This window comes from Trifolium pratense, linkage group LG4, assembly GCF_020283565.1.
Source record: "Trifolium pratense cultivar HEN17-A07 linkage group LG4, ARS_RC_1.1, whole genome shotgun sequence".
In the NCBI taxonomy this organism is placed as follows: Eukaryota; Viridiplantae; Streptophyta; class Magnoliopsida; order Fabales; family Fabaceae; genus Trifolium; species Trifolium pratense.
Genome location: NC_060062.1, coordinates 31,958,971 through 31,970,330, shown reverse-complemented (window position 1 = coordinate 31,970,330; position 11,360 = coordinate 31,958,971). Strand labels below are relative to the sequence as shown.

The 11,360-nt window shown below is 31.3% G+C and overlaps 1 long non-coding RNA gene across 4 annotated transcripts; it reads left to right on the top strand.

The window, feature by feature from the left end:
- Window positions 1-3,153: 3,153 nt before the first annotated feature.
- Window positions 3,154-10,535, top strand: LOC123924724. 4 transcript variants are annotated; one of them, XR_006814824.1, is made up of 10 exons: window positions 3,154-3,538; window positions 3,629-3,703; window positions 6,307-6,366; window positions 6,846-6,971; window positions 7,046-7,263; window positions 7,621-7,698; window positions 7,777-7,848; window positions 9,153-9,237; window positions 10,138-10,233; window positions 10,377-10,535. It is a non-coding gene; the product is annotated as an uncharacterized LOC123924724 (long non-coding RNA). The 4 variants fall into 4 exon arrangements; XR_006814823.1 differs by lacking the exons at window positions 10,138-10,233; window positions 10,377-10,535 and adding an exon at window positions 9,624-10,049; XR_006814821.1 differs by lacking the exons at window positions 10,138-10,233; window positions 10,377-10,535 and adding an exon at window positions 9,610-10,049.
- The last annotated feature ends 825 nt before the right edge of the window (window positions 10,536-11,360 follow it).

Sequence of the window (11,360 nt, the reverse complement as noted above, 5' to 3'; positions counted from 1 at the left end):
CTTGAAAATTTACAAAAAGAAAAAACAAACTTGAAAAATCATCTATATAAATGTTATTGATGTGAGTATATGAAGAGTACATATACAATAATGACAATGATATAATATAAGAAAGTGATGTGGCATTGTTGAGTGATTTAATTGGATGTAAGTGGCTTATGTGGATTAGGGTTAGATTAGTGGTTCCACAACTATTTAAGAATTATCTATATATATAATTCCTAGATAGTTGTCCAATTGTTTATCTAAACCCTAATCCACAAACCAATCAAAATCTTTCATTTAGCCACATCACTTACATCCATTTAATGTGTGGTACTAATTATAATTATAATTATAATTATTATTATTATTGTTTTGGGTTTTTATCCATTTTAATTTTTTTTTAATTTTATTATTTTGTGTATTTTATTATTTTTTTGTTCAAAATTTGTCTATTCTTTGTGTATATAAGGAGTTGGTCGATTGTTAGGACTACTTCCTAATGTTAGTAAAAAAAAATTACTAATGGTTGGTATGCACCGCATGATTTTTATCATATTCGATTTTGAGTATGAGTTAAGTTGGTTTATCTTTGCTTCAATGAGTTTCAAATTAATATAAATGACAAATTCAATAATAAAATAGTTTATCCAACTCATAATCATGCCTTATTCAACGTCAATTGTTTTTCATGGTCAATTATATGTTGTCATTTCCAAAGTTATTTTAAAGAATGAGTTAAACATATTGCTAACCAATGTTAACGAAGAAAATACCAAAGTAACTTCAAATGTGATGTATAAATAAATAAGTTTTTTTAATGTATAAACACATATTTAACATCTATATCACATTTAGATAACTTTTATTGTTACTATTATTTTGATAATACCAATTATTTCAATTTTAAATTACTACTTATACAAATAATTTTTTGACGTTATAATATAAAATAGAGCATAAGACCCGTGCATCGCACGGGTAAGCGTCTAGTATATATAGATAACAACAACACACTATTATTTTTACTCACGTAGATAACAAAACAAAAATGTCACAAACTTTATTTACTTTTATTTGTTACTTACAATTTATATGTTATAACATAAAATTATTAACAATATAGTTTTTTAGCTTTTATTCTATTTTAGTTTATTTTTTCAAAAAAAAATGATTTTTTTTTTATTTTTTGGGAAGTTAAAAAACTGAAAGTTAAAATATGAGTAACCATCATATAATGAGAAGTTTTTTGTACTAACTTTTGAATAAAGACACAAAATAACCCTGAAATCAATGACGTGTCAAAAAATAAAATAGGGACAAATTGGAAATTTCATAGGTATTTTGTTTTCTTATATAGTAGAAGTTAAAAACTGAAAGTTTTTTTTTTTTTTTGAAGCAGCTGAAAGTTAAAATATGAGTAACCATCATATAATGAGAAGTTTTTTGTACTAACTTTTGAATAAACACACAAAATAACTCTAAAATTAATGACGTCTCAAAAAATAAAATAGGGACAAATAGAAAATTTCATAGGTATTTTGTTTTCTTATATCTATATATATAAATCCTAGATAGTTGTGGAATTGTCTATCTAAACCCTAATCCACAAATCAATGAAAATCTTTCATTTAGCCACATCATCCACTTACATTCATTAAATGTGGGGTACTAATTGTAATTATTATTATTATTATTATTATTATTATTATTATTATTATTATTATTATTATTATTATTATTTTTTGGGTTATTATTCATTTTAAATTTTTTTGTTCATTTTATTATTTTGTGTATTTTATTGTTTTTTTTTTCAAAAAAGTTAATGTTTTTGCTAATAATCTTTTGTCCAATCTTTGTAAATATAAGGAGTTGGTCGATTGTCAGGACTACTTTCTAATGTTAGTAAAAAAAATAGATAAAATAAAATTTACTAATGATTGTTATGCCCTGTATGATTTTTATCATATTCGATATTTGAGTATGAGTTAAGTTGGTTTATTTTTGCTCCAATAAGTTTCAAATTAATATAAATGTCAAATTCGATAATACAGTAGTTTTTTGGTAAGAGATAATTAAGTAGTTTATCCAACTCAGAATCCTCCAATGAGATTTATAATATAAATAAAAACTTATGTTTCAACATCGATTGTTTTCCATGGTCAATTATATGTTGTCATTTCCATAGTTATTTTGAAGAATGAGTTAAAGATATTGCTAATCAATGTTAATGAAGAAGATACCAAAGTAACTTCAAATCTGATGTATAAATAAGTTTTTTAAATGTATAAGCATATATATATATAATTCCTAGATAGTTGTGCAACCACTAATCTAACCACAGTATATGAGTATGACCACAAACCGTTTTCATAGTGACATGACAATTTATGGATTACCAACTTATTTTGGTAAATGCAATAAGATTTATTGTAATCTTTTTGAAACGTATAAACACATCTTTAATATCTATCTTATATTTACATCACTTTATTATTTATTTTTTTGAAGGAACATCACTTTATTATTATTATTATTATTATTATTATTATTTTGTTTTTGTTGATGTTATTATTATAATTTTCATAATACTTATTGTTTCAATTTATACGAATGATTTTTCAATATTATAATATAAAATACCGCATAACATCCGTGCATCGCACGGGTGTGGGACTAGTAGTAGATAGATAGATAGATATAGATGAAAGTTTATTTGCGTAAAAAAAACACATAAACAATCAATTTAAAAAGTATCTACATACTATCACCGTCATATTAAAATCAGTTCTAAAATCACACACATGATTAATTATGATGTGCCGACAATATACAAAGTTTTATACTTATAATTCATAAAAATTAAGATTTTTATATTTTATTAAAATAGAACCATATAATTTGAAATACTATTTTTTTTATAGAAATAAATAATAATAAAAATACGTTTGGTTCAAAAAAAAAATAATAAAAATACAAATGAATCTAAAAAGATAAAAAAAATTAACTAGTCCAGAATTTTTTTATTTTTTTTTTTACAAATCTTATGGTCTAAAAATAAATTACTTATTTTTGAAACGGTCAGAAATAAATTACTTATATATATACTCTATATTATTTTTTTCGCTTGACATTATAAATAGTTAAATACCACTCAGTAGAATAAACGCAGACTACGATTCATATGATCAGGTTTATGGCTTTGCGTTAGGTTTATTTGTTACCGTTTTCAATCTTTCCAACTCCGAATTCAAATTCTTTCTAATTCTAACTGATCATCGAATCGATTCAACCCTAGTAAGAAACCCACAATGTCTCATTGCCTCCAATCTTTCGTTCGACCCAATTTCATCTCTATTAGCGAAACTGATTCGTTCTTCCCGAATCTTGATTATTCGAACCCTAATTTTTTTTTGGAAGATCATGTATCGTCATTTTCGGGTTTCATGTTTCTGAACCCTAAAAATCTTGATTCGATTTGAAAGTTAAATGTAGAAATCGAAAAGAATTAAACGACGACGTTGGATTCACTTCACTCTCAATCCAAATTGTAAAGGTTCTAATTTTGTGGCTTTTTTCCTTAATCTATGTTTAATTGTTTGTTGTTGTTGTTGTATACTTATTAGACCTGTTGTGGAATTCGTAGGAACCTGTTGCTCTGAGACTCACATCCACTGGTAAAGTCACCAGATACTGGAAGACATTACCCTTCACAATGATAGTAAGTTGCTATAACTCACATGTAATTGATTTATGTATTTTCGGTTTGTAATGTTGATTTTATTTTATTCCTTGTTTTGATAAACAATTTTATCAAGAGTTTGTGCTATAAACCCTTATCATATTTCTATAACATAACATTCATATGGAATCAGGATGATATACATGGAAGTTTTGAAGTTCTAAATGCAATTTGAAATATGAATATTTATTCGATTTATTCGAAATGCAAGTTGAGACTTGATAACAATTTTCTTATTACGGTAGATTTGGAAAATGGTTGTGTGCCTTGGTGCCTTTGATGCAAAATTGAGTATATGTCCCTGGCTGTCCCTCAATGTCCCTAAATTGAGTATCTGTCCCTGGATGTCCCTAAATCGATGCTTGAATGGAATTTCATATGTCCCTCAATGTCTCGAAATTGACTATATGTCCCTGGCTGTCCCTCAACGTCCCTAAATTGAGTATCTGTCCCTGGATGTCCCTAAATCGATGCTTGAATGGAATTTCATATGTCCCTCAATGTCTCAAAATTGACTATATGTCCCTTGTTGTCCCTCAACGTCCCTAAATTGACTATCTGTCCCTGGATGTCCCTAAGTCGATGCTTGAATGGAATTTCATATGTCCCTCAATGTCTCGAAATTGACTATATGTCCCTGGCTGTCCCTCAATGTCCCTAAATTGAGTATTTGTCCCTGGATGTCCCTAAATCGATGCTTGAATGGAATTTCATATGTCCCTCACAATGTCTCAAAATTGACTATATGTCCCTCGCTGTCCCTCAACGTCCCTAAATTGACTATATGTCCCTGGATGTCCCTAAGTCGATGCTTGAATGGAATTTCATATGTCCCTCAATGTCTCGAAATTGACTATATGTCCCTGGCTGTCCCTCAATGTCTCGAAATTGACTATATGTCCCTGGCTGTCCCTCAATGTCCCTAAATTGACTATCTGTCCCTGGATGTTCCTAAATCGATGCTTGAATGGAATTTCATATGTCCCTCAATGTCTCAAAATTGACTATATGTCCCTCAACGTCCCTAAATTGAGTATCTGTCCCTGGATGTCCCTAAATCGATGCTTGAATGGAATTTCATATGTCCCTCAATGTCTCGAAATTGACTTATGTCCCTCGCTGTCTCTCATCGTCCCTAAATTGACTATCTGTCCCTGGATGTCCCTAAGTCGATGCTTGAATGAAATTTCATATGTCCCTCAATGTCTCGAAATTGACTATATGTCCCTGGCTGTCCCTCAATGTCCCTAAATTGAGTATCTGTCCCTGGATGTCCCTAAATCGATGCTTGAATGGAATTTCATATGTCCCTCAATGTCTCGAAATTGACTATATGTCCCTCAACGTCCCTAAATTGAGTATCTGTCCCTGGATGTCCCTAAATCGATGCTTGAATGGAATTTCATATGTCCCTCAATGTCTCGTTATTGACTATATGTCCCTCGCTGTCCCTAAATTTACTATATGTCAATGTTTATTCATAACTTCAAATGTAAGTGGAGAGGACACTTGGCACCATAGATGTGAAATAGTATATGTCCATGGATGTCCCAAAAATGAATATATGTCCCTCGATGTTCTGGAATTAAATATATGTCTCTCGATGTCTCTAAATTAAGTATTGGTTCTTCGATGTCCCTAAATTGATTACCTGAATGGAATTTCAATATGAATGTTTATTCATAATAACTTCAAATGTAAATGGAGATGACTTATGGTGCCATAGATGCGAAATTTGGAAGATGGTTGTGTGCCTTGCTGCCTTTGATGCAAAATTGAGTATATGTCACTCGATGTCCCGAAATTGACTATATGTCCCTCAATGTCCCTAAATTGAGTATTTGTCCCTCGATGTCCCTAAATTGAGTATTGGTTCTTCGATGTCCCTAAATTGATGGCCTGGATGGAATTTCAATGTGAATGTTTTTTCATAACTTCAAATGTAAATGGAGATGACTTATGGTGCCATAGATGCGAAATTTGGAAGCTGGTTGTGTGCCTTTGATGCAAAATTGAGTATATGTCCCTTGATGTCCCGAAATTGACTATATGTCCCTCGATTTCCCGAAATTGACTATATGTCCCCCAATGTCCCTAAATTGAGTATTTGTCCCTCGATGTCCCTAAATTGATGGCTTGAATGAAATTTCATATGTCAATGCTTATTCATATCTTCAAATGTAAGTGGAGAGGACCCGTGGCGCCATAGATGTGAAATAGTATATATGCCCATTGATGTCTCTAAAAGGAATATATGTCCCTCGATGTCCCGAAATTAAATATATGTCGCTCGATGTCTTTAAATTGAGTATTTGTTCTTCAATGTCCCTAAATTGATGGCCTGAATGGAATTTAAATGTTAATATTTATTCATAACTTCGAATGTAAGTGGAGATGACTTATGGTGCCATAGAAGCAAAATAGTATATATGTCCATCGATGTCCCTAAATTAAATATATGTCCCTCGATGTCCCTAAAGTGAAATGTTTGTTTTCTGAACATTTTTTTAAAGAATGCAATTGCATTTAAAATAATAATAAATTTATATACTAAAGAGTATTTTGGTCTCTTTGCCAAGCAGGTAATTGTTCGTAAATGGGACCAGCAAAAGGAATGGCTAGTCAATGTGTATGAGGAAGAGGTTTTCATTTATTTAAATTTTCGAAAACATATATGATACATGTCTAAGATGTGAAAAATTTTCCCATTATCTAAATATTCTGATCTCCCTTTATCTAAATATTTTTGTATTTTCATGCAATGTAATTAATTTCACTTTATTGATTCTGTTCCTTTTTGTTATAGTGTTTGATATTGTTGAACGAAAGATAATATAGTGTTTGATATTCTTATTTGTATATTTCCTACATGATTTTACTTGCAACTTCTTTCTTTCTCCATTCACTTCTCTTCTTTGAGTTATTTCTATATTACTCTCTTTTTTTTGGCTTTCGAAGTTGCATTTAGTTCCATATGTGCTTCAGTCGGTAGAAAATTCACGATTCATCTAGAGCTAAATAAGAAATGTTGGCTTAAATGATTATATTTTATAGTCTATAGAGTTTTATGCCCTATTCTTCAATTTATGGTATATATTTATTTTCTTTGCTTTTCCTTTAGGAAGATATAGTCAAGCTGTTAAAAATATAGAATTTGACCAACATCTTGGGCCTTACAATCATAGCGACTATGAAGATTGGAAGCGATTATCTAATTTTGTTACAAAGAGCATCATCGAATGGCTTGGTATGCTATTTGCTTGAGTGAAGTGTCCTTTGTATTAAATTGGTTGTTGAATTTTATTATTAATTTGTGAGCAGAGCCCATCGGAGGAGAAATCAGTGTTGATTGCAAAAATGATATGTTTAGAAACACATCCAAAACATCAATGGAGGAAGCACCAGACAAGCAAGCAGCTAAAGGTTGGTAATTCTGCAACGTCTATTGGCACAAACCAGAGAAAAGGATGTTATTATACCTCATTCCACGAGTTGTAAAACGCAAGGGGATCAGTGAACATTCTTTGAATCATGACAAGGTACGCATACACATACTATTGAATATTTGGTTCGAAAAAGTCATTGTGAGAAAAGAGTTTTGAAATAAAAAATCTTACATCATTGAAACAAGTTATGACATGTCCATAAGTTGTTTTCAGTTTATTTTCATAAGCTCTCCATGATAACTTACGAAAACAACTTTAGCTCTTACGAAAACAATTTAACTTTATTTTATGTTTTGTTAAAGAAATAGCTTACACACAAGGACTTATATGCAGTGCTTATGCTATAAGCGCTTAATTATACTCTTTATCCAAACAGAGCCTTAGCATGTTGCTTTTTGTTGATATGTGCTCATGTTTTATGTTGGAACTCTTGTGGAAATAAATTGCTAGAAACTCGTGGAAAAAAATTATGGAGGTTCCGAAGACTTGCTCCTTGGAGAACTGCAGTTTGCATTAATTGCCTTTTTGGTATGGTCGAGAAAACACAGTTTCTTTATAATTTTGTTAGTCTTGTTGAATCTACTATGACATTTTGCAATGCTACAGATGGGTCAGTCGTTAGAAGCATTTCTCCGGTGGAAATCCTTGCTTAGCCTTCCGTTTGGCTGCACTGAAGCAGTAAGTATATTTTTTCAGTTGTATTGGGTTTGAATAAGGTATGCATAGATTATTAGATGTAAAAAAAGTTTCTTTTTGTATGCTGAAAATGGTTCATTTAGATGTGATAACATCACTTTCTTATCAACATCTTTGGAGACGTTTATACGATGCACACATCATACACAACTGTAACATGATTAATATTATAATTTCCATGGATTAGCTATTCAATTTACTCAGAAGTGAGCCATTAGTATTCAGTTTTTTATTATTGTTGAACCAGTTCATGGGGGTAAGGGGGTATTGATTAGCAATTAAGCATTAAGTAAAGTGGTTCCGTGGCATTTGCTTACGGTTCAATGTTACTTGTGTTTTGTTAGACGCTAGTTTTGTCTATGCATCTAGCTTTTGTTCTTCATTGTGGAGTGGATGTTGGTGAAGCTCTTGGTGTGTATATGTCCCTAGATGTCCCTAAATTGTTGGTCTGAATGTGATAGAGACTTGAATGATGAATGTTTATTCATAACTTGAAATGCAAGTAGAGATGACCCTTGATGCAAAGACTTTACCGTGTTTTTTTCGTAATGGTAAATTGGGATGATGGTTTTGTGCCTTGCTGACCATAGATGTGAAAATTGAATATATCTCCCTTTGCTGACCCTAAATTGTTGGCCTAAATGTCATTTCATTATGGATTTTTATTCATAACTTGATATGCATGTCGAGACGACCCTTGATATAAAGATTGTATGATGCTGTTTGCATAATGATAAATATCGATGATGGTAGTATGCCTTTGGTGACCAAAGATGCAAAATTGAATATATGTGCCTTGATAGCTTAATGGGAAATTCGACATTCGAGCCTTAATGACCCTGAATTGTTGGCCTAAATGCATTTTAATTGTGAATTCTTATTCATAACTTGAAATGCGTCGAGATGACCCTTGATACATTGACTATGATGCTTTTTTAGTAATGATGATAAATCGGCATAATGGTAGTGTGCTTTGGTTACATTTGTCCCTTGATGACTTCGAATGCAAAATTCTATATTTTAGCCTTGATAACCAATTGTTGGCCTAAATGCAATTTCTATATTAATGTTTATTCATAATTTGAAATGCATGTTGAAATGACCATTGATGCAATTATGCATTTTTCATAAATTGGATGATGGTAGTGTACTAATGTGCGCCTTGGTAATCTTATGTAAAAATTTAATATATGTCTTTGATGACTTTGAATGCAAAATTCGATATTTGAGTCTTCATATCCTGAATTGGTGGCTTAAATGCAATTTTATGCTTTTTGAGTACGTAGGATTTCTGTAAACTCTAATTTAGAGAAGAAAGCACCAGATTATGTTGCTCAAAAGGCATAATCTCAGGAGCCCTTTCTGCACAAGGTACATCTTATATTACAATGAAGTGATAAATGTTAATGTACAACTCTTCAAAGAATTTGAGAAAGATGTTATTATGTTTATTACGTATCGAGTCTTATTTGTTGTTCAAATGTATAAATCAGTTGCTATTTGCTTGATGGAGGTTGTAACATATAAAAAATAGTAGGAAATATTGCTCATCTATTGTCAATACCACTGGATGTGTTCTTATTTAGTCGACAGAAACTATTAGATGGCTCTTTCACTTTAATAGTGACTTGTTTTCTGAATTTGCATAACATCTTTCTATTCAGAGCTTGCCTAACCTATGTGGGTTTCGAGGTTTTAAACATAATTGTTTGATTGAGACATGGATTATTAACCCATATTTAGACTGGTTTGCATAGGGTAAATTGACGTAAAGTGCGAAGGTATAAAGGAGAAAAAGACTTGAGAAGAAGGGGAAGTTCTAGTTGGCGGGTGATATAGAATCTGACTAAGCAAGAGAAGACTCTTAGCTTGCAGAAGGATAGAAATTGAGAGAGGCTTGAGATAGTAAATAGAGGCTAAACATCAACAATACACTGTTTACGTTGATGGGTGTTAAGAAAAGGCCTAAATTCACGCCTAATTTGTTTGAGGCTTTTATTTATTTATTTTTTTAACTACAATTCAACAAATGACTAATTTATCGCAAAAGGTTCAATATGGAATTATTGCTGATCCAAATGCAATGGTGGAAGATTTGGGTGAATGGAAGGAGGGGCAATGGCTTTTGGTTCAGAAGTGGCCGAGGGAATTAATGCAGTAGGTGTATGTATGCCTTTTTTTTCCACAAGGCATGCACAGTTATAAATAAATTTTTATTTGTTACTGAATTGACCATGTATGACGTAATAAATGTGTTGCTGGCTAATGTAGTTTTGGAGGTTGAGGATATTGACAGATTGCAATGGTTAGCTGATCTGGGAGGCGCTTATTCAGTGAAATCAGCACATGACGTAATTTCAAATGGGGGTATCCATCAGTCTACCGCGCTTTCCAAAATTGTGAACCAACTTGTTGATGTTAAACAAAATTGTTAACCTTTATTGATATTTTCATGTTTCAAATTCGTTTGAAACTAATACTAATGTTTTTTTTTTCTTATTTTTTTATAGATGTTCTCTGTTGGACCTGCTTTTAAGGGTATTAAGATGATTCTTCCGGGTACTCATTTTGTCTACTATAGTTCATCAACCAGGTTTGATTATTCTGCTTAATCCTGTATAATTCATTTTCTGTCATTCCTTTATTTCTGAATGAGAAAATGTTAGCAATATGCTTCCTGTTATTCTCTAGTATTATAGGCCCTGTTTAGATAAACATTTTAATTAAGGGTCCGTTTGGATTGACTTATTTTTGAGCTTATGAAAAATAGCTTATGCGAATATTTAAGTTTTTATGTTAATCCGTTAGTGAGTACAGAAAGTGTATCTACATAAACTGTTTTTTCATAAACTACCTTGACAAACTTATAATAATACATAAAAACTTATTTATTTGCCTAAGTTGTTTCGTGTAAACCCAAAAATAAGCTAATCCAAACGGGCCCAGTGTTTATCCTATAAATGCTTATGTATGAGCTATTTCTATAGCAGAAGATAAAATAAAGTCAAATTGTTTCATATAAGTTGTAAGCTGTTTTCTAAGCTTATGAAAGTAAGCTAACAAGCTCCCTCAAACGGTCTCACAAGTGTGTATGTCGGTAGATAAACTCAAATAAGCCAATTCCAAAAGGCCCTTAAAGAAACTAAAATGTGACCCTCTAAATCATGTGGCTTTCATTTTCTTTTTGACAAGATTCGTTCCTAAAATGGTGGGATCAGCGTAAATCTCACTGAATAACAGATTGTGTGTTTGAAAGTAGGCAAATTCTTATCTACCCATTCTGTTAAGATGGGCTGAGTTACCCATTTGAGTTGGCTTAATCTAAACCATCCAATCTATTTTCTATTATTTATGTAATGAAAATACAAACTTTGCAAAACTAGTAAGCTAAACTCTTGTAATTGCAAAACTACCCACACAAAATTAACACCGATGATTTTCGTTTCATGATTTCATCTACTTCAGGTTTGCAAATAAATCATTTTATTTTTTCA